We start from the raw sequence: 24,843 nt of genomic DNA on the forward strand, positions 1-24,843 counted from the left end.
ATGCACCCTACAGGTCATTCCCTCGCCAAGGTCACAGCTGCCACCTTACACTTGGTTGACTTTTAGGAGCCCTGAGCATCATTTCTGATATGGGAATGTGCTCATTTTCTATGTTTCTATGTGCTCATTTCCTCGCTACAATCAACATGATTACTGTTTTGTAGATACAAAAGCTGAGGTCCCCATTAGTGCTGCCAGGAACGGTGTGTAAACCTCTAGCTGTAATTCAGGAATGAGAGACTAACAAAAGAAGAGACTGGTGCTAACCAACAACGAGAAAGTCTATGTCTCCATGTCCTTCTTTGTACACCAACACCCTTAGCCAACTTATGCTTTGGTTCCCTTAGGTTTCCCAAGTCCTGACACTGGTTTGGGACAGTGGCTACGAGACCCAGTTCTAACAAGGTAGTCTAGGAAGGGCTTATTCCTGCCCTCATTGCAACTCTCGCACTACAATACCCACTGACTCCTGTCCCAGGTCTTACAAATCTCCTACATTACGGTTAATGCCAAGTCTCGAGCTCTAAAATTCATCTAAATGACCAGAAGACAAATTTCCGTTCCACTTACCCAATAAGTGTGCTTAAACAGAGCAATTAATTGCTTTACATATTATATGACTTGTGGAATAAGGAAAAGTCATGGCCGCCCCCACCCGGAAAAGGTACCTCATTTATTTCTCTGAGCTTCAGTTATTTTCTGTATTTGGACACTCTAGTACTGAAGGAAATGCTATGAAACAGGCTGTAGCTCAGTGCGGCATGGACAGCACTGCCCCCGCCCCCCACACCCTGTTCTGCCTGACAGATGGAGCACTCCTGCCCTCCCAACATCATCGGCCTTAGGGTTTGAGGTTTGGGAAAGTGCATGGCACAGCCTACAGGAGTGGACACTGGTGAGATGGGCTGCAGGACCGTGAGCTCATTAGAGACCACACAGAGACCTGGGACACCAGTGCGGCAAGTTCTGTCCGAGCACTGTATCTATAACGGGATCCTGTGCAGCTTTCCAGTCTTTTCCAGGTGAGAGAGGCTTGGAGAGAAGACCCAAGCAGTTGTCTACAAAGCTGTGACCTGGGAACCTCAGATGTTGAGCGGGCAGCCAAGTGCCAGGCTAGCCCTGAGGCAGAGAGGCAGGCAAGAGATTTCAGACCAAAGGAGACTTACCAAGGCAGTAAGAGGACTTACACAGATTAGATGACTCCAAAAAAGAGCTCCTGGCATTGATAATATTCAAAGGCTTAACAACACAGAACAAATTGGGAAATTTAGGCCTCAGCTGTGATCTTTACCAGGGATGTGACCTAGAGTTAAAAACTCTTCGAAGGCAGTTGGAACGTGGTTTTCCGTGCATTTCTAGATCACCTAGAGTAATCAGTACAGAAGGAAGAAGTTGGTGGCCCCTGAGCTCTGGACCTGCTTCTTTACCTGTATCACAAAACCTTTGGAAAGCCTGCCTCTCCAACTTCATCTTCACCCTAGTATTCCTCACAAATGAAGTTTCTTACTCCTAAAAGCATATCAGCATCACCTTGGTAGTTTAAAAAGAGCTGGGCCAGTCCATGAGGAACCCATTCAGAATTCATAGACTAGAGGGTTTGGGCCTTTAAATCTCCACAGGTGATTCTAATAGGCAGCGGGCAGTGAAAACCAACATCCTATGCTTTCCACTGAGGCAAACAGTGAGAAATGCTGCTGTGTTGTAAACCTCCCTTCTATGTGCCCTGGCTTTCTGCCCAAACTATCAGCCTTTGTGACCTAAAACCTACCTCACCTCTTAGGAGCAAGGCCCTGGAGTCAGAGAAGGGGTCTAATTCCAGTACAAAAACTTGTAGTAACATGACTTGGATTCAGTTACAAAATGAGCAGCCATCACCTACTTTACAGGGACCTTAAGATTTCATAAGAAAGTGTCACAAAGCACCCAAGACGTGTGCACCACAGAAGTACCTGACAAATGCTCAGCCCCAGCTCCCGCCAACCCCTCCTTCCTAAGCAACACCCATTTGGTGTGCATCTGACATCACCAGTACCTGTCACAGGAACTTTTGATGACACATGATACACTCAACTTGAAATTCTGCTTATGGCATCGGCTTCCTGTCCCTTAGATTAAGAAGGACAACTAGTCATGCTCTTCTTGCCTAATGACTCTCTAGGTTACGAGGCACAGACACAATCAATAGCTTCATGTAACGCAACCATCCAGAAACCTTCCCCTCTGGATGGCCCAGGCAGGCACTGAGCCTGGGTGGGGGGTGGAGTAGGCTTTTGTTACGGCTCTGTTCTTACAGCTATTTCATGCTTGCTCCCACAGCCATGTTTTCCTCCATGCAGGTTTTCATGATGATCCTATTAAACAGGCTGGCCTGAGCTCTGCATTATCTATTTCTATCAAGCATCACATCTGATTGGAGAAAAAGGGTTAGTATTGTCAGGACCATCCTAGTTCATTATATAGGAGAACAACGTCTCAGAGCTCAACCTGGGTCCTCCAAAAGGAGGATAGCGTCTGGTTTCCAAAGCCGTCCGCTGTGCTTTAGATGAGCTTTTCAGGGAAATGGATTCAATCCTGAGAGACATACATACACTAAGCTCAATCTGTTTTCAGAGCCTCGCTGCAAAGCCAGGTGTTGGCTGGGGTAAATGTCAGAGTACAGATAAGAAAAATGAGTGCTCAACACTGAATTCTTTGATCAGAACAGTGGTTGAGATGTGTCTGATCAGGCGGGATCGGCCTTCACACAGACCGCATATCACCACCAACAAAGAGGTTTCAAAATTGGGAAACAAGGCAAGCAGAATGTGGGTAAGCAGCACAGTGTAGCCGACACGATGAGAATGCGGGGATCTGAGACCAGCCAGTGCCTAGCTGGAGACAGCAGGGTTCAGGCCAGCCTGGAATCCGCGGTGAGACTCCATCTCAAGTCCTAGATGGACTCCATCCTAGTCAAGATAAAAAAAGATCAGCAGAAAAGGCGACTTAGGAGCTGTGGCCAGAAGCTATGCAGCACTCCACTAAAAGAAAGAAGGTACAGTTTGGGGTCCCAGATGGTGAAGTGGTGTCCTGAAAGCAAACTGCAATCCCTAAGCCAGAGGTTCTCACCTTGTGGGGTGAGACCCCTTTGAGGTCACATATTACACATCCTGTGTATCTATTTTGTTACAATTCGTAACAATAACAAAATTACAGTTATAAAGTAGCAACAAAATAATTTTATGGTTGGGGCCACCCCCACATGAGGAGCCATATTAAAGGGGTGCAGCGTGAGCAGCCATCTTGCAGTAACTCGCCAAAATGACGAACACAAAGGGAAAGGGGGGGGCACGCGCTACACATTCTCCAGGCCTTTTAGGAAGCATGGAGTCATTCCGTTGGCCACATACACGCGAATCTACAAGAAGGATGATATTGTAGACATTGAGGGAATGGGCACTGTTCAAAAAGGAATGCCCCATAAGTGTTACCACAGCAAAACCGGAAGAGTCTACAACGTCACCCAGCACGCTGTGGGCATCATTGTGAACAAGCAGGTTAAGGGCAAGATTCTCGCCAAGAGCATCAACGTGCGCATCGAGCACATCAAGCGCTCTAAGAGCAGGCACAGCTTCCTGAAGCGCGTGAAGGAGAACGACCAGAAGAAGAAGGAGGCCAAGGAGAAGGGCACCTGGGTCCAGCTGAAGCGCCACCCTGCGCCACCCAGAGAAGCACACTTCGTGAGGACTAACGGGAAGGAGCCTGAGCTGCTGGAACCCATTCCCTATGAATTCATGGCCTGATGTGCAAAGGAAATAAAGGGCCTGGACTGTAAGAAAAAAAAAAGGGTGCAGCGTTAGGAAGGCTGAGAACCACTGCCCTAGGCAGACCTCTGCATTGCAAGGCATGGGCAGAGAGGTTAGTGGTTCCCAGTTTGCTTCAAATAGCTTCCACTTTATCTCTGCAGAAGAAAGCCCAGGCAACTGCTAAAAGAAAACATGGTTCAACTGGTTTTTATGAAATAATGTACAGATACAGCTCTGTCAGGCCAGGAAGCACGTGGAAAGAACTGCACAGCATTGCCCCTGGTGAAACCACAAGGAGAGAAGACGCATGGGCACACCGGAAGGAAGCTGTGTTCTGTTCCATAAGCAGACCACCAGCAGGCTTCACACTGGAAGAAATGCACACACTGCAAAAATCCTGAAGAGGCAGACTAGGCCTTGCTCCTGAAACACCTGGTTTGAGCTGGTGTTTCAGCTCAAGCACAGCTCTACTGGAGACAACAGACAGGACATCGAGGACTGTGGGCAGCAAAGGGGCTTGAGAAAGGGAGAGAGCGCACATTCCAAGGTGGCTAAGTGGGGAGGCTGAGCGAGTCAGTATTTGTATGGCCAATCCAGGCTATCATTCTGCAGTGCCCTCCTTCCTAGAGGACACAGTCAGGGCAGGAGTGACTCAGCATCAGACACCCCATTGGCCTGCACCCAGCTCCTCAGCAGAGCAAGCTTAGATGTCTCAGTATACTGCAGGAGAGGGGGAATCGAAAGCCATTGGTAGGTCTGCCCAATCTCGGGTGAGAAACCCGCTCCCTAACGGGTGCTGTGCTGGCTTAACCACCTCCTAACTGGAAGCATCTCACCTTCTGCAAAGCTCCATTTTCACAGTTGTGAAACAGGACTCATTAAATCCATCCTACTAATCTTACAGTAGCAGGATCAAATCAGACAACAGGGCGTGATGGTGCACACCTGAAATCTCAGCTCAGTAGGCTAAGGCAAGAAGTTAGTTTAAGGTCAGCCAGCCTAAACTATACAATGAGACTTGTCTAAAACAAAACAAACAAAAACATCAAACAAAACCCAGCAAATATAAATGGGATTTTCATTTCGCATGAAAATAACGTGTTTGCTCAAATACTTGCCCCTACTTTCCTCATAAACAAGTTTGTTAGGAAAATAAAACATGTAACAAAGCGTAAAATATATACAAATACCTGCTATTGATGAATGTCACTAAGATTCTGGAACGGACTTCAGAAGGTCAGAAGAGCCCATGAGGATGCCCAGTTCAGCACCTATACTAAAGCTCAATCCTCACAATAGGTGGAATTTGGCCAAAACCAGTAGGGTCAGCTGGTCACTCACACTGCTTCAGTCCATGTGCCCGAAGTGTGGCAGAAGCATGTCTACAGCCCACAGCAACCACGTCAGGGGAAATGAGACTGCTTCATGGAGAAGTCTCTGCCAATGACTTCCAAATCACTCTATGCTAGAACCAAAGGGGCTAAAGTTGGTTGAACATTTTAAACCACAAAGGCCACAAAGAGTCTACTGGAACTTAAATTGGAATGTTGAGGCAAGGTGTCACTAAGAAGTCTGCTTATAAATTTCCTGACATTTTTATTAATATCTTCCAAGTGCTGTCACCTGGCTCTCCTACCTAGAAGCTTCACTAAGAGAAGACAAGGAGCCAGAGAAAGCAAAGTGACCAGAGCAATCCACAGACTGCAAGGGAAGGAAGACGCCTTCTCTGTAATGGCCCCTTCTCCAAGCTGGTCTCCTGTGTGCCACCACTTCTCCCCGGGCAGTGCCCAAGTCCACTTCAGGATCCAGCATGCACTGCTTCTCAAGAGATGTACTGTGGACCCTGAGGAACCTGTGACAACTTCTTTGAACGGTTTCACTGCTACAGCTGTGGAGAGAGAACTATTACTGGCATTAAGTGAACAGACGCCAGGACGCCAACACCCAACAATGCTCACAACATCGTCCCATGGAAAAGAACTATCCAGCCACAAATGTGAACAAAAAAGGGGGAAAGCCCTGCTGCAGGCTGTAGTTTCTCACACATGACCTTCCATCACGTATCTGTTAAACCGAACAACAGCTGTGACAGGAGGGTGGCCACTATTTAAAAAGCTAGACCTAGAAAGCAGGATGTGTTGGCTCGTGCCCATATCCTCGCACTGGGAAGCTGAGGCAGCAGGACTGCCAGATTCAAGATCTGGACTACACCATGAGCCCCAAGCTAGGCAGGGTTAGAGGATGAGCTTCTGCCTCAAAACCAGCAACAACAAAAAACAATATGAATGAATCATAGACACACTGTATTGCTACACAAGCAGCCAGGAACGTATACAGCAAACACTCCATTTAAGATGTAGACATTTTTTTTCTTAAGGGAAGAAGAGAAAACAAATAAGTAAATAAAAACAGAGACTAGGGTCAGGGAGCTGGCCCAGTCAGTAAGGTGCTTACTGTGACATATGAGGACCTGAGTTTGCTCCCCAGAACCCACATCTAAAAGCAAAGCAAAACAAAACCAAAACCCAGCCAGTATAGGCTGGCCATTGTAATACCTGCCTTTAACCTTAGCCCTTGAAAGGTAAATGAGGCAAATTTCTTAAGTTTGAGGCCAATCTGGTCTACACAATGAGTTCCAGGCCAGACAGGGATGTATAACAAGATGCTGAAAAAAATATATATGGTACAGCAGCATTCATCTATAACTCAACCACCGGGGAAGTGGAAATAGGCAGAGCCCTGGAGCTATCCTAATGAGCAGCAGGCCAGTAAGAGACCATGCCTCAAAAACAAGGTGAACAACATCTGAGGAACAGTACTCGAAGTTGACCTCTAGCCTCCATGTCCAGGTGCATATGTGAGCACCTATATGTGAGCATGCATGAACACGAACACACACACACACACACACACACACACACACACACACACACACACACACAATTACCCTTTGCTTCCCCTCACCCCCCAAAAAGACTATCATATTGGAAGAACAAAAAAAATATCCAACAGCATAAATTAGCCGTGACAGTACAGGGTCATTTATTTCATCAAACAATTGTTTGTTCATTTCAACAATGTAAAAGTGCTTGCTACACAAACCTGACATCCTGGGTTCAATTTTCAGATCCCAAAGTGCCCTCTGATCACCACACCTATGAGCCCCCAACATACATCATATACACATAGTAACAGTAAATTTAAAAAATTTAAAAAATACTTGAAGATTTCAGAAACCTTCTTAAACAAAATCAGTAAGAATATAGAAGATCTGAACCAATATTACCAACCAACACAATCCACCTGACATTTATAGAACACCCCACTTAAGGTAAAATAGTCATTCTTTTTTTTTTTTTTTTTAAAGATTTACTTTTTTATTATGTACACAGCCTTCTACCTGCACATACACCTGCAGGCCAGAAGAGGGCATAAGACCACATTATAGATGGCTGTGAGCTACCAAGTGGTTACTGGGAATTGAACTCAGGACCTCTGGAAGAGCAGACAGTGCTTTTAACCTCTGAGCCATGTCTCCAGCATCCTTCTCCTTTTTTCTTTCCCCCTTTTTCTTTTTTGTTTTTCAAGACAGGGTTTCTCTCTGTAATAGCCCTGGCTGTCCTGGGTTCTCTTTGTAGACCAGGCTGGCCTCAAACTCAGAGATCTGCCTGCCTCTGCCTCCCGAGTGCTGCATTCTTCTTAAATGTTCACTGAAGAAAAACAGACATATATGGCAGTGTACAATTTTTACTATTTGAGGGCTGTACTGCATATAGTGGTGGATATCATGAAACTTATACACAGACCCTTATTTTTACTCAACAGCTTTTATTAATGTTTGTATTCCCTTAAACAATTATTTACCAGTGTGGCCCAGTGAAGCCAGAAAGTTTGTTACCCCCGTAATAAGTTGAAAGTATTTAAATCCTACAAAACAGGTTCTATGACTATAATAATCATACATAAAATTAACTTGGCAACAGAAAAAACTCAAAGCTTTGTAAAGTAAATAAAATACCCCCAAATAGTCAAAGATGAAGTCAAAAGGGAAATTAGAGCCAGATATAGTGGCCCTGGTACCTGGAGACCCAATTACAGGAGAGGACAATAAGGATGACAGAAGGAGCCCAACAGTTCCAGTTTTGTGTAAGCGTTAATACTATGGAGTATGTAGAGATGAGAAGGTAGTTTAGAAGGTAAAGTGCTTGCCATGCAAGCATGGGGACCTGAGCTTGAAAAGCCGAGCTTGGTGGAACTCACAAGAAAGGAAGGAAGGGAGGGAGGGAGGGAGGGAGGGAGGGAGGGAGGGGGGGGAGAAAAGGTAGAGGGGAGGAGGGAGAGTAAGGAGAAGAAAGAAGAGAGAGAAGAAAAGAAAGGAAATGGGGAGGAGGGAAACAGTATATGAGGGTGGAGAGATTCCTCAGCTGTTAAGAGCAGTTGCTGAGCAGGCTTGGTGGCACACCTGTAATCCCAGCACTCAGGGAGGTAGAGGCAGGCAGATCTCTGTGAGTTGGAGGCCAACCTGGTCTACAGAGCAAGTACAGGACAGCCAGGGCTACAAGAGATACCCTACCTCAAACACACACACACATACACTCTCTCTCTCTCTCTCTCTCTCTCTCTCTCTCTCTCTCTCTCTCACACACACACACACACACACACACACACACAGAGAGGAAGAAGGAGGAGGAGGAGGAGGAGAAAAGAAAAAGAAAAAGAAAGAGAAAGAGAAAAAAAGAAAAGAGCACTTGCAATACTTGCAGAGTATATGAATTTGGTCACATTGAGTGACTTACAACAGCCTGTTACAGTTCTAGAGGATTCAAAGCCTTTTGGTTTCTGTGGAGTTTTGCGCTGAAATGGTTCATATATGTGCAGGAAGAACAGCCATACACATAAATTTTTTTGCAAAAAAGGTCATTTAGAACAAAGGCAGTCACATCATTCTGGTAGCACCTTAGAAATAAAAGACAAGGGCCAAAAGATTAAAGACAGACCAGAGCCAAGACCTAGTGGGTTCTTGTGGTCAGAATAAACTGATTACAGTCAATTTGGGGCCCTGAGTGATTGATCAAAGGAGTCTAAATATTCAGGTTACAGCTAACAAGCAATGTCAACATTGTAGCTAAAATTGCACTAAGGTCTGCAAAGAAAAATTTCAAATTTTATAAAGAGTGAAGTTCCTTTTTTTCCTTTTTCTTTTCTTTCTTTTATTTATTTATTTATTTATTTATTTATTGAGACAGGGTTTCTCTGTGTAGCCTTGGCTGTCCTGGACTCACTTTGTAGACCAGGCTGACCTCGAACTCACAGAGATCCACCTGCCTCTGCCTCCTGCATGCTGGGATTAAAGGAGTGCGCCACCACCACCCAGCTAAGAGTGAAGTTTCTTAATGTGGCTGATAAGCTTACTAAGCTGAATGCCTCACGTTCTCCTGGCTTCACTTGGCTCCAAGGATACAGTCTATATTAACATTAAGCATCCCAGGTCCTTGCCTTAGAAGACTTATGCTAACATTAGTGGGTAAGCATTTGATGAGCAACAGAATATTTATACAGTCTCAAAATATCACCCGGCAAAATACTAACTACAAAGCAGAAAACAACAACAGCAAAAGCCAGTAGCTCTATAGTGGAGAAGCAATGCCACTTAGCCAAGTCCTCTGGTCTCCACTCGTGGGGTAAACACTGGTGCCTCTTGACAAGATGCACCGAGGAGATGGTGCTGTGATGTGCAACCAACACATATGCATACCCTGTATCTGACCAAAGGAAACATCACTTAAATAAAGGGGCATCCTACAAAACAAAACAAAAAACAACTGGCCAGTACTCTATAAAAATATCAAGGTCACAAAAGACAAAACAAGATTAAGGAGCTGTTCCAGATTAAAGGAGATTTGTGAGACTAGACAAGTAAACATTTGATCCTGATTAGACCCCTGACTGAGTGCAGTGGTTTTTTTCATTTACTAAAACAGGTACTAATGAGACAACTGATATGTTGGAATAATTAAATTTTATGTGAAGTGATTTTTTTTTTAAAATTTCAACAACTGGACTTAGTTTATGTTTGGGAAAGTACTGAAGTATTTTGTGATAAAGATACTTTTACTTCCAAACAGCTTAGCGATCGATCGATCGATCGATAGATAGATAGATAGACAGACAGAGAGACAGACACAGAGAGAGAGAGAGAGAGGAGAGAGAGAGAGAGAGAGAGAGACAGACAGACAGACAGACAGACAGACCGACCGACAGACACAGTAATTAGATACTAACAGTAAAGCAAATGTAGGAAAATACTAGCCCTTTGGCAGTTGGGATTAAAATATATGGGAATTTGTATTTTTTAACATTTTTGATATAGCATACATATTATACTGATCATTTTGGTAAGAGTTTTGTATTATTTTTTAACTTGTATTAGTTCATTTTAATGGAAGGACAAGACAAATGAGAAGCACTCCTGGGGTGCGGCTGGCCTACCGTCCTTGCCAGAGAGGTGCACTGCCATGACAGGCAGGGACTGTGGGGCTGAGAACACCTGGGTCCTCACTACTGTGTCCTGCACAAAATACGCTCAAAAAAGGTGACATCTATATTTCAAATAAAAACATGCAAGATATTCCTATGGGGTGTGTGTGTGTGTGTGTGTGTGTGTGTGTGTGTGTGTGTGTGTGTGTGTGTGTAGACAATCTGCAGGAATTGGTAATCTTCCATCATGCAGGCCCAGGAACTGACTCAGGCTCTGAACTCACACACTGAACCTGGTGACATACTAAAAGAATAACTTTTCATAGCAAAGTCAGGTTGGCTCAGGAAGGCACAGATAGATGATGGATAGATGACGATCAAAAACTCACTGAGTAAGCTTCTAGTTATAGAAGTTGGAAAAGACATAAACTCAATGAAGATGGATTTTCAGTATTTCCAGTCTTGTCTTGATTTTTAAATCTTTATTTTTTCTAGCGGGAACATTACTATTTCTGAGTCTAAATGTTATTATGATTATTGTAGAGTATTTTAAATAATGCAAAATTGAGTAGAATACAGTTTCCTGGACAGTCTGCAACAGTGTAGAGCCTTGGCAATGCCTTCTGAGGAAGTACAGTTAGCTGCTCGGCAGCAGATCCATGCTTCAGCACCAGCAGGACCCTCAGTCCAGCATTAGGGCATGCTGGTGTGCACCTTTATGCCAGCACTTGGGAGGCCTCAGAAGCACATGGATCTCTTGAGATTGAAGCCAGCCTAGCCTACATAGTGAGTTCCAGGACAGCCAGGGCTATGCAGAGAGACTCTGTCTGAAAAAACAAACAAAATACAAAACAACCCAGCACCAAACTTTCAAGTTTAAAATACAGTTTGAGAGCAAGCCATAAGCAAAAGACAAGAGAGCGAATAAAGTCCTCGCTGAGAGTAACGGTGGCGCTGTCCCATCAGCTCCGGATAGACAGATCTGAGGATCTCACAAAGCACCCCACTGATAAAGTGCTGTGCACACAGGTTCCCTTTCTCTTTTTTTGGGGGGGGGGGTGAAATTCGAGACAGGGTCTCTCTGCGTAGCCTTCGCTGTCCCAGACTCACTCTGTAGACCAGACTGACCTCGAACTCACAGTGATTGCCTGCCTCTGCCTCCTGAGTGCTGGGGTTAAAGGCGTGCGCCACCATGCCCGGCTCCCCTTCTTATCTTCTACCTTTCTGCCTAGCAAGCTACCTGCCCAAAGGGCAGTACATTTGTGTGTAAGTATCTTCTTATTACATATAGGTCCTCCCCAAAGATATTACTATTTTCAGCTATTCAGGGCTCTGTATAAAAAATGAGAGAACTAATATGAAGTATATAGAGACTATTTAATGATGGAATTTAAAAGATGAGGAAACCACTAGGATGGAGAGATGGCTCAGAAGTTGAGAAGATGTACTGCTCTTGCAGAGGACCTGAATCCAACTGCCAGAACCTGCATCAGGTAGCTCACAAATGGCCAGCTCCAGGGCATCTGATGACTCTGGCCTCCTGCTGCACTTGCATTCCCGTGTACACACCCCACTGGACACACAGACACACACAAAAAGAAAATAAGCATTTCTTAAGATGGAGTAATTCTTTTTTCACTCGCTCTGATGAAGCAGCTTTCATTCAGCCTTCTCTCCAGTGGGAAACACAATGAAAACACAGCAGTAGGACCTCCAGCTGTTCTCATGGCCCAGGTGCTGATGTGGAAGGTGTATTTCCCCTCTGTGGTGACTCATCCCACTGCCACTTCATGTCACATGTCATTTTGTACCAAAGACCTTCTTCAGGACCTTCACAGTGTACACTGCGCTCTCCCTGGAGCCAGCCTAGCCTACAGTCCCACATGCACACTCCATCCATTCTTTTTCAAAGCATGGCACCCAGGGGAACCTTGAGGCCTGGCTGCTCAGCACTTTGAGCTATTGAATGAGGATCTAGGCTATGGCCAGCTCTTCCTGCACATCAAAGAAAGGCACAGCATGCCCCATGGCAATGCCCTTCCTTGTCGGCTCTTGGGCTCTCTGGGTATAGTACTTGACCTCAGGCTTTGGGGACACCATTTTTTTTTAAATAGAAAAACCAATGGACTAGAGAGATATTGTGTAGAAGAATCCAGACTAAAAATATCAACTTCCTCAAACTCTATACATTATTTAGTGTACAGTGTTTAAATTCTCTGGCAGTTCAAAGGTTAACAGCAGTTTTCAGAACTCAGGTAATAGACATGTAAATCATAGGTGGGACTGGGAGCCTTGTTCACTAAGGCTGTTTCCCATCCGTAGCCAGATAAGAGAGCATTTGTTAAAACCAAAGGGCACAGAACCCTTGGAGCATACCCACTCCTTCAGAAACTGGGGAAGCTAAGAGAATGATCTCATCCTTTCAGAACCATCAGAGCTCAAGGTTACAGTAACCTGACTCCCCTGTTACTCTGACCAATCTCATAAAAACACAAGCTGCTTTGCTGCACTTCAATGCCTGCCACTGCACCGGAGTCAAATATTAAAAATTAATAGGCTGGCAAAGCAGCAGTCAACACAAGGCAGCTGTGTTATGAAATACATTCTGAGGGCAGTCTGAGAATAAAGGCATGTCTTCTGTGTTGTTGCTAAGACCCGAGCCCATTTCCTCACTGGGCCTTCCGATTCCCCAGACAGGCAGCTTGGCAGTGGCTGAGCAGCCTCCTTCACCTCACAGCCTCCACGGTTCTTCTCTCCATGGCTCCTCCCCTTCTCTGGGGCACACTACCTCTAGGAACAGGTGACTGAGTCACCCTCTTCTTGCCCCACAACAGCGTCCACCAACAGAATTAGCTCACTACAAAGTTCCAACCATCACCCTTGATCTTGAAGTAAATAACAAGAGTCCATAAGCTGATACAGGGGGAGAAACATTTCAGGCTGAAACCCACTGAGGGCCAGGCGTGGTGGCCCACAACTTTAACCTCAGCACTCAGCGGCAGATGCAGATCTCCCTGAATTCAAGGTCAGCCAAGACTGCAAAGTGAGACACTGTCTAAAAAACAACCCTCCCGCCCCCACCCCACCCCCACCTCCCACTCCCCACCCACAGTTGTGGTGGCACACACCCTTAATCCAAACACTTGCAAGGCAGAAGCAGGCAGATACATATCTGCAAGTTCAAGGGCAGCGTGGTCTACACAGGGGTCCTAGATGGCCAGCACTACAGAGAGACCATGCCTCAAACAACAGAGTCACTGAGGAGGGAGGGTAAAGACCACTCATATGGAGGCAGCTCCATAATCCAACTGCGCAGCAGCCTCTCCATGCCAGGCCCTTGGTAACAAATGTGTTCTGGAGATATCTCTCCCTCTCTCTCTCTCTCTCTCTCTCTCTCTCTCTCTCGCGCGCGCGCGCGCGCGCTCTCTCTCTCTCTTTGGTTTTTCGAGTCAGGGTTTCTCTGTGTAGCTTTGTTGACCAGGCTGGCCTTGAACTTACAATGATCCACCTGCCTCTGCCTCATGCCTTCAATCAAACTAATAATTTCAGTCATTTTCCAGTCTTTTCATATCCAAACAGCACTTTCACACCTTGCAGTAAGGCTACTCCAAGACAGTACTGCTCTAACCCCACTCCCATGAGTCTCTGGCCCGGTGTTCACTTGGGCTTCCCCAGAAGCCCAGGGTCTGAATACAATACAAATGCCTACTGCTCCCACAGTCAGCCTAATCAGAGCATCACCAGAAGCCTTCTCTACCCTAACCCTTAGGAACCCTTTTCCTTGCTCTCAAACCGCTTAGTGCCTTTTTACTAATTACAAAATGATAATTACTTAAAACCTATCAGTCTCTGCTGTTTCACGATAAATTCCTCAAGGGCAGGCCTGGTGCTTTGTAACTTCACAAAGACACTTAGATGAGCACATTTGGGGCTGAGGAGATGGCTCAGAGGGTAAATTATTCCCTGCAAAAGCATGAGGACGTGAGTTCCCACCCCAGGCCCCGACGTGTGGCAGCACTTGGGTTCCACTCTCTCTAACCTCTCTTGTACAGCTCTTCTCTGCAGCACTCAAATCACAGAAGTGTCAGTGCCCACTTCTTCCCCGCTGAGCCACGCTGATGAAACAAAAGCTGTCCTTCTGTCTTCACACTCACGGCAGTTTGGTTCAGCCGCTTGTCATGGATCCTTCCTGTGGGCTCTGTCACCAGCAGCACAGAACCCCGGAGATGCAAAGACCGGGCCTACAATCTGGTACCTCAAGGCCTGGCCAACTGAAGACACGTAGGGAAATGCCTTGAATAAATGAGTGAATGAATAAGCCTGAGAACTCTGAAAATATCTTAGGCTCAGTGATGTTCAACAGATCTGCATCACCACGGTCCCTGACACTGCTGAGTAACACTGGAGGCCAGCACTACCTGACCACTCCTCAGATGCTTGCTCAGTGTCCTGGTTAGTTTCTGTCAATCTGACACAAGCCTAGACATAAGGGGAGCAGGGGGGGTCTCAACTGAGGAACTGCTGCCATCAGACTGTCCTGTGGGCGTGTCTGTGGGGCATTTTCTTGATTAATGATCGATGTAGGAGGGCCAAGCCCCCTGTCAGTCCCATCTCTGGGCAATGTCACACTGAGCAGTGACACCCTGGACAGGTGGTACTGGGTGGTATAAGCTGAGTAGGCACAAGGAATGAGCCAATGAGCAGCTTTCCTCCACAGTCCCTGAGAGGCCAGCTCCACTTCCTGCTTTACCTTCGCTTAATAATCAACTGTAATCAAAATGCGAAGGCAAATAACCCTCCCTTCTCCCCAAGCTGCTTTTTAGAAAGATCAGTGTTTTCCCCTGCAATGGAAAGCAAACTAAGACACCAGTCACTACTGCAGATCAGGCAGTTCTCTAAATACCAAGGATACGATAGTACGTACGCAACACTGACAGAAGTCTCTGCCCTCATGGATCTTGCCTACAAACGGGAGCCAGGCCATAAAAGGCATACATACACTTAGGTATAGGCTGGATTGTGACATGATTCACATAGAAAAAGATCTGGAAAGGTAGTACAGAAGGGCAAATGGTTAGGGAAGGACTCCCTGAGAAGGTGGCATGTGAGCAACACTGTTAAGGCAGCTAACCAGAGGAAGTCTGTGTGCCCTAGGCAGAGGGCAGAGAAGGCAGGAGCACACCTGGCACAGGCTAGGACCACTGAAGGAGCGCAGGAGGCGGACACTAGAGAACCACCTCAGGCTGCAGGCCACGCTGCAGGCAGGAAGCATGCAGGGCTTTCTCCAGCACAGGAAGCAATCTGTCTTGGTTACTGACAACGCTTTAATTTCCTATGATTATCTGATGACTCTAACTCCAAACAGCACACAAATGGATAACATAATTCATCAGGCACGGACAGTACTTTAAGCTCCTAGGACACAAACCTTAAAAGACGTGGGATTATAACAAAGCCTTCCAGATTACATTTACACTAAACCAACTTACTTACTCATTTTTTACTCAGTAGTTTTTTTTTTTTAATGTCTCAAAAAAATATTTTCATCTTGAATCAAGAGGAACACAGTTTAAGCACGGAGGACACATGCAATAAACGCAGCAATCAGGAGGCAGAGGCAGGAGGATCTCTGGAGTCAGGCCTATCTGAGTTCCAGGCCAGCCAGGGCCACATGGTGAGAACCTGTCTCCAAACAAAACAAACTGAGTGATGCAGGAGGAATTCTGTATCCACCCAGCTAATCAGGCCAATCACAGAATATTACAGATTAGCCTTGACCACTCTGCTTGCTGTGAACAGTCACTATTTCACACAGAGAGGAGAGAAGATTCACGTAGCTCAAGGGAGCTATCTTACAGGACATTTAGGTAAAATGGCAATAGGAGACTGACTTCTGTTCATAGTTAGTTTAGGGCATTTATTTATTTACTTCCTTACTTACGTACATATTTATTTATTTGAGACATGTATCCCAGGCTGGCTTTGAACTCTGGGTCCTCCTGCCTCCCAACTGCTGGGATTATAGGCAAGTACCATCCTGGCTACAGCTTCTTTCAAAGTAAACACAGGGAACATAAAATAGAACAAACCTGTATTTAGCTGAACCAAAAAGATGCTAGTCCACTTGCTTCTAACCTTGAGAAATGTCTTGCACATGGTTAAAATGGAGCAAGACCAAGGAGGCCCAGCAGGCTTTCAAAGGAGAAGCCCAGCAGAATGAGAGAGTTTTAAGACAGCAACCCCAAACTGTTCCAAGAGGACCAAAGTCCATACCACAGGAGTTCCCTAAGGGTGGGTGAATACTGTCCCGGCCAATGGCCTGTCCAGAGCAGTGGCCAGGACTGTCTATTACGGGCTGAGTCCTGGCATGGACAGTTCAATCAAAACTCCACCGAGCTAAAATTTCCCCTTACTCCTTACTCTTATTAACCAGAGATGTACAGTTTTCTATGTAAAGCTAGATATAGTAACTTCATATTGAATTCTCACCAATTGGGATGCTGAGGAATGAGAACCCCATGTGTTTGAGGCCAGCCTGGGCTATGTAGTGAGCTCCAGACCATCTAAGTTGCTGAGTCAGATCCTGTCGTAAAAGACAAGCAACAACAACAACAGCAAACCCCAAAAAACAGACAACAGTGATTCTAAACTAGGAAAGGTTAAATCTGACATTAAAATCATGAATAATGAGCCGGGCACGGTGGTCCATACCTTTAGGGAGGCAGCACTCAGGGAGGTAGAGGCAAGCACATCACTGTGAGTTTGAGGCCAGCCTGGTCTACAAAGTGAATACAGGACAGCCAAGGCTACACAGAGAGACCCTGCCTCAAAAGAACCAATTAAAAAAAACAAAACAAAACTGAATAATGACTTATATAGCAAAGACAGCAAACTAAGGACTATAATCAAACAGAACTTGAACTTAATCAAACTGAATTTGATTCCTCTAGAGCTAGAGCATCAAAAAATAAAAATGAAATGGGGACTGGTTCTAGCAGGTGTGGTGATTTAATAGGTATGTCACCTCCATAGGCTCACATATTTGAATACTTGGTCCCCAGTTGGAAGAACTATTTGGGAAGGATGAGGAGGTGTGGCCTTGCAGGAGCAGGTGTGTCACTGGGGCTGGCCTTTGAGGTTTCAAAAGCCCATGCCAGCCTCATTCTCTGCTTCCAACTTTCAGATAAGATACAAGGTCTCAGCTACTGCTCCAGTGTCAAGCCTGCCTGCCTGCTGCCACGTTCCCTTCCATGATTCTCATGGACTCACCATCTGAAACTCTAAGTAAGCCCTCAATTAAATGCTTTCTTTAATAAGTCGCCTTGGTCACGATGTCTCCTCACAGCACTAAAACAGAAGTGTAAGATAAAGGGAACAAAATTAAAAGCGTAGGCTCAACAAGAACAAAAATCTGTTTGTTAGTATATACATATAAAAAGTTTTCTTCAAGGAAAAGGAGCTAGAAGCAGAGTAGTTGGGTAACTTACCCATGGACACAATAGAATATGTGGAAGCCAGTGTTCAACACAGACATTCTGCAAGCAGAGCCTAACCCTGTCTGTGATTGCAGATGTGAGGAAGTTGGCATACACATGAAAGTGGTAACAGGAAATAGACAAGAAGAAGCAGCGGGCTGGAGAGGAAAGCTCAGCAGTTAAGAACACTGAATGCTCCTGTGCGGGACCCAGATTCAATTCCCAGCACCCGCACGGCAGTTCTGTAACTTCTTTCTGTTCCTAGGGGATCTGATGCCCTCTTCTGGCCTCTGTGAGCTCATGGCATACATACACCACGCATGTAAAATTAATTAATTAATAAAACAAAATATGCACTGTCCGGTCTTTTTTCTATTTGTGGAACACAGTTAATGCAAGAAGTAACAAATTGACATAAAATATAAAAATTATCTATTAGATAGAATAAATAGCTAACAAATCTACTGGTATTGCAAAATACAAAATCAACACACAAAAATCAAGTCATGTCAGCTGTGGAGGTGCACACCTGTGAGTAAAGCAACAGACCTCAGGACTGAGGATACTCTGGGATACACGGCCAGTTCAAGGCCAGCCTGAGTTAGACAGAGAGACCTTGTCTAAAAAAAGAAAAAACTAAAATAAGATCAAGCAGCAGGCACTGGCAGGGGTGCAGAAGAACTGGAGTGCCTGTGCACTGCTGATGGGAACATAAAATGATGCAGCTGCCATGAACACAGTTTGCCAATTCCTCAAAATACTGAGCACAGAATTAACATATGATCCAGCAATTTCCCATCTGGTTATATAACCAAAGGAACTGGAAGGGTTTAGGCAAAGTATTTACAAAACCATTTTCACAGCAGCATTATTCACACTAGCCAAAAGGTAGAAGCAATATAAGATCTCTCAATAGCTGGATAGAGGAGAAAACATAGTGCCAACAGAATATTACTCAGCGTTCAAAAGGAAGGAAATGTAGGCACATACTACAACATGAGCATACTTGAAAACATTATGCTAAGTGAAACCAATCTGCCACAAAAGGTGAAGCACTGTATGGCTCCACTTACACGAGGTACTCAGAGAAGTCGAGTTCACAAAGGCAAACGTAGAGTGGTAGCTGCTGGAGACAGGAGGGGAGGGAAGGGGCCTAGCTTCAGAGCGCCAGCTGCAGACAATGGACAGTATGAAAACCAGTGGTGCCTAATGGGGAGCAAACAGATCACGGGCTCAGCAGCAAGCACCTTTACCTGCTGGGCCATCTTGCTGGAACCGTGGTGCCACATTATTTATTTAAAAAATGTGTTGCTTAGGACGAGCAGCCCATCGCCTACTGACAGACAACAATGTGTGTGGTCTCGGGAAGTTTGCTAGCCTCTCAGAAGCCAGCAGCAACAAGAGCTACCCTCACAGGGGTGCTGGGATAAGGAAAGTGACTCAATCAAGCACTTGGCATGGAAGCCCCACCAGTCAGCTCTCACTATGATAATGACTGTGGGCTAACAGCAGACTCCACACATTTTTACCAGAAAAGGACACAAATTAATTCAAAATCAAACACACAATGACTCTGAGGTGGTTCTCGCATCACTCATCCATATTGTATCCTGCGCTTTATACTGTACACATTACCACTACATAATGCCGACACATGCTAACTGAAACACCTTTTCTGCTCTTATGGAAACACAATGGTTTAATTACAGAAAACAAAAACTTAATATTGTCCCATTGTCATCCCTCCTAATGTATCAAATTAGTATGGCTGTGGTTTGTGTTATGTTAGAGTGTTTGATTTTAAAAATTGTTCTTTGCAAGGCTTGGAGATGGCTCAGTGGGTAAGAGTACTAGCTGTTCTTGCAAAGGACCTGGGTTTAGTTCCCAGCACCCACACTAGGTAGTTCTCAATGGCCTGAACTCAGTTCCAGGGATCCAACACCCTCTTATGGCCTCTTAAACACACTCTGGCCTTCGTAGGCAATGTATACATTCAGTGAACATAAAGACAATCATAAGGATATATAAACTAAAAACCTTTTTTTTTTTTTAATTTTCTTTGAGTTGCTGACTTGAGTCTTACTTTTAAAATTGTTAAATAAATTTTGGCTTAGAACTAAGACAAAATTAACAGTTTCTGAAATGGACCTAAATACTTACACATGTAATTTCAGCTCCAAAGAAACCCAGTGCCCTCTTTTGTCTCCACAGGCACCATACACATGTGGTAACACATACAGACACAAGAAACTTTTAAAATCTTATCTATACATATATATTTGCCATTTTGTAGTTTGTGCTTGCTTATGCAAAGTGCATTCTTATCTGTTTAAAATGCTGAAGAAGTTCTACATCCTGCGGTATCAAGTACTCAGCCAAGATGATACGCTTAGGGAAAATAAACAAGAACACACATCTCACTGCTATGAAAATGTGTTTTCACCTTAATATATACCCACCAAAACGCTATAATATAAATGGCTCTATGATTTATACCAGTAAATGTTTCATTTGAATACTGATTTCACATAAAATTTCTTGGGGAATGGAGCTGGAGAATCAGCTCAGCATTTAAGAGCACTGGCTGCTCTTCCAGAGGACCCAGGTTTGATTTCCAGCCATTCACATGGAGGCTCACAAACATCTGTAACTTCATTTCCAGGTGATCTGACATCCTCTTCCGACCTCCAAGGACACCAGGGCACACACATGGTCCCCAGACACACAAGTAGGCAAAACATTCATACACATAAATTAAGAAAATTAAGATAATTTTTTCCTTGGGTTAAAGAGTCAGGAAGCCCTGGGCTGGGAACATTGTACCTAGAGAGAGTGCAGAAGCTCCAAACCCTTTCTCTCCTTGTCCCATGTACCTCTTTCTTTGCATGTTCGTTTGTATCGTTTATTAAAATCCAGGAAATTCAAATAAAGTGTTTTACTGAATGTTAGAACCTACTATACCAAATTGCTAGACAAGAGAAAGGAATTGTGGAAGCCCTAACTTAAAGCCAGAGAGTAAAGTAGTGAAAACCTGAAATTGCAAGTGATGTGGAGTAGGTAGGGTCTCCTTCGTCTGAAGCTTACTACAGATACAGTCTAGAGGAAACTGAGTTGTAGGACATCTAGCTGGCTACCAGAGTTGGAGAACTGGGTACTGGCAAGGAAAAACACCCCATACAAGTAGTGCTCGAAAGGCTGTCAGCGCTATCGTAGACGAAATTAGCACAGATAGAGAAACAACAAAGAATTTACTTAAATATTAAACATTATTAAAATACTTTTGTTTTACTTACTGTCCTTAATGAAAAGGGAAGAGAAAATGCCAAAAGAAAACAAAGCACTGGAAAGGACATAGACTCCACATTTACAAGCAAGGAAAGACAGAAACAGGAGAGCAAAGGATTCACTCCCATAAGTAATGTGGGGTTGGAATAGCACCACTGAGAAAGCCACTAGTGTGGGCCACTACAACCCTTCCCTGTAGAGCTGGCATTTCAGGCAGAGAGCCTCTAGGAAGGTGCCAGAATAACGCATATGGCCAAGATGAACAGGGCTCACTCGTGCCACTCTCCACAGCATTTGAACTTCTTCATCCTGCAATGAGCTGAATACAGTGGTCCCCTAAAGATACACCCACGTCCTACCCAAGACACTTACAAATATGAACTCATTTGGAAAAGTATCTTTGAAAGTATAATCCAAATAGCCAGGCGGTGGTGGCACACGCCTTTAATCCCAGCACTCAGGAGGCAGAGGCAGGTGGATTGCTGTGAGTTCGAGGCCAGCCTGGTCTACAAAGTGAGCCCAGGACAGCCAAGGCTACACAGAGAGACTCTGTCTCGAAAAATCAAAAAGTGTAATCCAGGCTCTGTGTTGGTTGGTTTTATGTCAAACTGACACAAGCTAGAGTCATTTGGGAAGAGAGACCACAATTGAGAAATGCCTCCATAAGACTAGCATATTAGAGGCTCTTAATTAATGATTGCTATGGGAGGGCCCAGCCCCCTGTGGGTGGTGCCAAGCCTGGGCAGGTGGTCCTGAGTTGTATAAGAAAGCAGGCTGAGCAGGCCAGGAATAAGGCCATAAGGCAGCACTCCTCATGGCCTCTGATGCAGCTTCCTTCTTGCCTTGAGTTCCTGGCCTGACTTCTTTCGACTATAAACTGATGTAGACTGTAAGATGAAATAAGCTTTCCTTCCTAAGTTGTTTCTGGTCATGTAATTTTTTGTTGTTGTTGCTGTTTTTTTTTGGGGGGGGTGGTTCAAAGCAATAAAAACGAAGACAGGTTCAAGATGAGACCATGCAAGCAGACCCTACATCTAATAAATATCCTGAAAAGGACACTCAGAAAAAGATACAAAGAAAAATGAAACTGGAGGCAGAGATGAGAGTGACACAGTCCCAACCCAACGAGCTCATGAATCAACCAGGACCAGGGAAAGGCAAGGACTAATCCTCTATAGCCTTTGAGAGTACAGCATTGTCAGCACCTTGACTATAGACTTCTGGTTTCCAAAGCTATGGAAAAATAAAACTTCTGTTGTAACTGTAGCTCTATGAAATGAATAGGGCCCAAGCACCTTCCCCGCCCTCCCAAAAAAAGTCTTCCTCATTGCTAGGCATGGTGACCCAGCACGAGGGAGGCTGAGACTGCTTGATCTCTGTGAGTTCCAGGCCAGCCAGAATTACCTATTAAGACCCTGTCACAAACAAATAAAAACACTTTCTCCTGGGAAATCTTCTCCTATACTGTCTTCTAAAGAAATTCCACGCAGGCTGGAGAGATGGCTCAGTCATTAAAGGCTAGGCTCACAACCAAAAATATAAGAAATTTCATGCTCACTGGCTTGATGTATACACTGACTTCATCATAGCCTACCTCTCAGAGACTCAAAAACTAAAACAAAATAGGTAAATAGAGATCCTGCCTCATAACTAGTAGCATGCTATACAAAACAACCAAGTTGAGCTGAAAAGATGACTTATGGGTTAAGAGCAATGGCTGATCTTCTAAAGATCCTGAGTTCAATTCCCAGAAATCATATGGTGGCTCACAACCATCTATAATGAGATCTGGTGTGCATGTGTTCATGCAGGCAGAGCACTGTATAAATAATAAATAAATAAAACTTTTAAAAAAGTGTCTTGAACTGGGTCATAGTAGTAGCTGCAAACTGTTAATGTACTAAATGCACTGCACTGTCAGCTCTAAGATGTCTAGCTATGTAGGCTCTGCCTGGATTTTCTTTTCTTTTCATGGGTGGGGGATTGAAAGGTAAGGCAGGGTTTTGCTAGGTAGCCACCCTGGCCTCAAACTCCAGATCTCACGTCTCCACCCTGAAATGCTAAGATTAAGGCGACATGCGTCATAGTCTAGCTCCGCCTTTTTTTTTTTGAGACAGGGTCTCAAACAGCTCAGCTGCCCTTGACTAATGACCTTCCTGTCACCATCTTCCCAAATGCTAGGATTACATGCTATGATACCCAGCTTTAATTTTTAAGAGTCATTAACTCAATTTTGCTATTACCCACGAAATACAAAATATGCTTTGCATATGAAAGCATTTCACAACAACTTAAGTAATCACTGGGGTTGGGCTGGGGCTCAAGGCCAAGTATGGCCTACAGACTTCTCTGTGGGGGCTGACCTGGTCACCACAGGATGTTTAGAAGTGGCTCTGGCCCCTGCCCATTTTATGTTGGCAACACACACTCCACCACTCAACACACCATTCCCAGTTTCTGACAACAAAAAAACATTTCTACACATTGCCAAATGGCCCTGGGGTCAAAACAGCCCTCTTATTGAGACCCTCTGTCCAAAATGAAAAAAGAGTTCCTAGTAACTAAGACTTTCTTCTTTTCCAATCCCTTGTCAATCTGCCAGCATGACTCACTGCTTCCTGCCAACCCTATGGGCCACAAATGGCCCATCTGTGTGAACCTCTGGCACCTGGTTACAAATGTTCTTTCTTCTAACCCCAAGCTCCCCCAAACCACCCACAAGTGCCCTGAACATTGTGCTTCCTGCTTCCTCTGCCTGGCGCCACAGATGGCCCATCACCCTCACTCTGTCCCCAGAGCATGGTACCACAGCTCCAGCAAGGTAGAAAGTATGTCTTTAAAGTACAAGTCAAGGAAAAAGCACATCTACCCATTCCACAAGTAAAGCAGAGCTTCTCTGTGTTTAGCGCTCATTCCTCAATCATCACCCCAAACAAGTTAGAGGGTTGAAATGAGACACTGAAAGTCCCTGGGAGATGAAGCTGACTTTATAAGGAAGTTCATTACTTCCAGCTTTGGGTAGCACAATCTACTCAAATTGACTCCACTTGAACCTAGTTCTGTAACCTTTAACATAGTTTCCTCCTTTATGTGAGTCTGGCTGTTTGAATTCTGAGTTTAATGTATTAATTCGGTGTTTACTTCCCAGACACCTACTTACTTAGTGAGAACAAAGATAAGAGCACAGCTTAGAAGGCAAAGAGATTAAGTAACTGGTAAAATAAACACAAAGGGGTGTGCACTGAGAACTCGTGAGTGTGAGAGAGTGAGAACACCTGATGCGACCAGGCAGCGGCGCAGCACCCTCCCTTGCGTGTGTGGCGTGAAGGAGATAGAGGTACGGCTGGCCTCGGCATGCAAGCATTCCACATCCCCAGTCAGCCAACTTGCATAGAGGACATTGGGGAACAGAAAACTGTGTCTGTACTGACCATTATAACACAGAAGAGTTGATGGACAGCACAGGCAGAATGGCACACACCTATCCAGCACTCAAGAGGCTGAAGGAAAAAGACTTTGAATGAATTCAAGAAATATCTGACCTACATAGCAAGACCGGTCTCAAAAAAAAAAAAAAAAGGGGGGGGGGGACATGGGAGGATGTACTAAGTTAGTTGTATGTAAACACTGCCATTTTTTTTTTAGACTACTGCACTAGTGGATTTGTGTCCACAGGGGTCCCACCCAAAATATCAAGGGGTGACAAAATTAGGGGAATTGGAAGAGACAGCCTTTGCTGGAGACTTTTGTGCCAACTATTTTGGTTCATGAACTGGAAAGACCACGCAGGATAGCATTTCTAGATCACAAAAAAAAAATTTTCC

At 44.8% G+C, this 24,843-nt stretch overlaps 1 protein-coding gene and 1 pseudogene across 20 annotated transcripts in view; one reads left to right on the forward strand and one right to left on the reverse strand.

The window, feature by feature from the left end:
• Nucleotides 1–24,843, reverse strand: part of AAK1 (AP2 associated kinase 1) — a 150,699-nt gene that overhangs the window by 97,238 nt on the left and 28,618 nt on the right. The gene's annotated exons all lie outside the window — the stretch shown is intronic.
• LOC311587905 (large ribosomal subunit protein eL21-like) lies at nt 3,298–3,827 on the forward strand (annotated as a pseudogene). The gene has a single exon. The product of its transcript is annotated as a large ribosomal subunit protein eL21-like (transcript).

The sequence above is a fragment of the Acomys minous genome, assembly GCF_964271855.1.
Source record: "Acomys minous genome assembly, chromosome: 17".
Lineage (NCBI taxonomy): Eukaryota > Metazoa > Chordata > Mammalia > Rodentia > Muridae > Acomys > Acomys minous.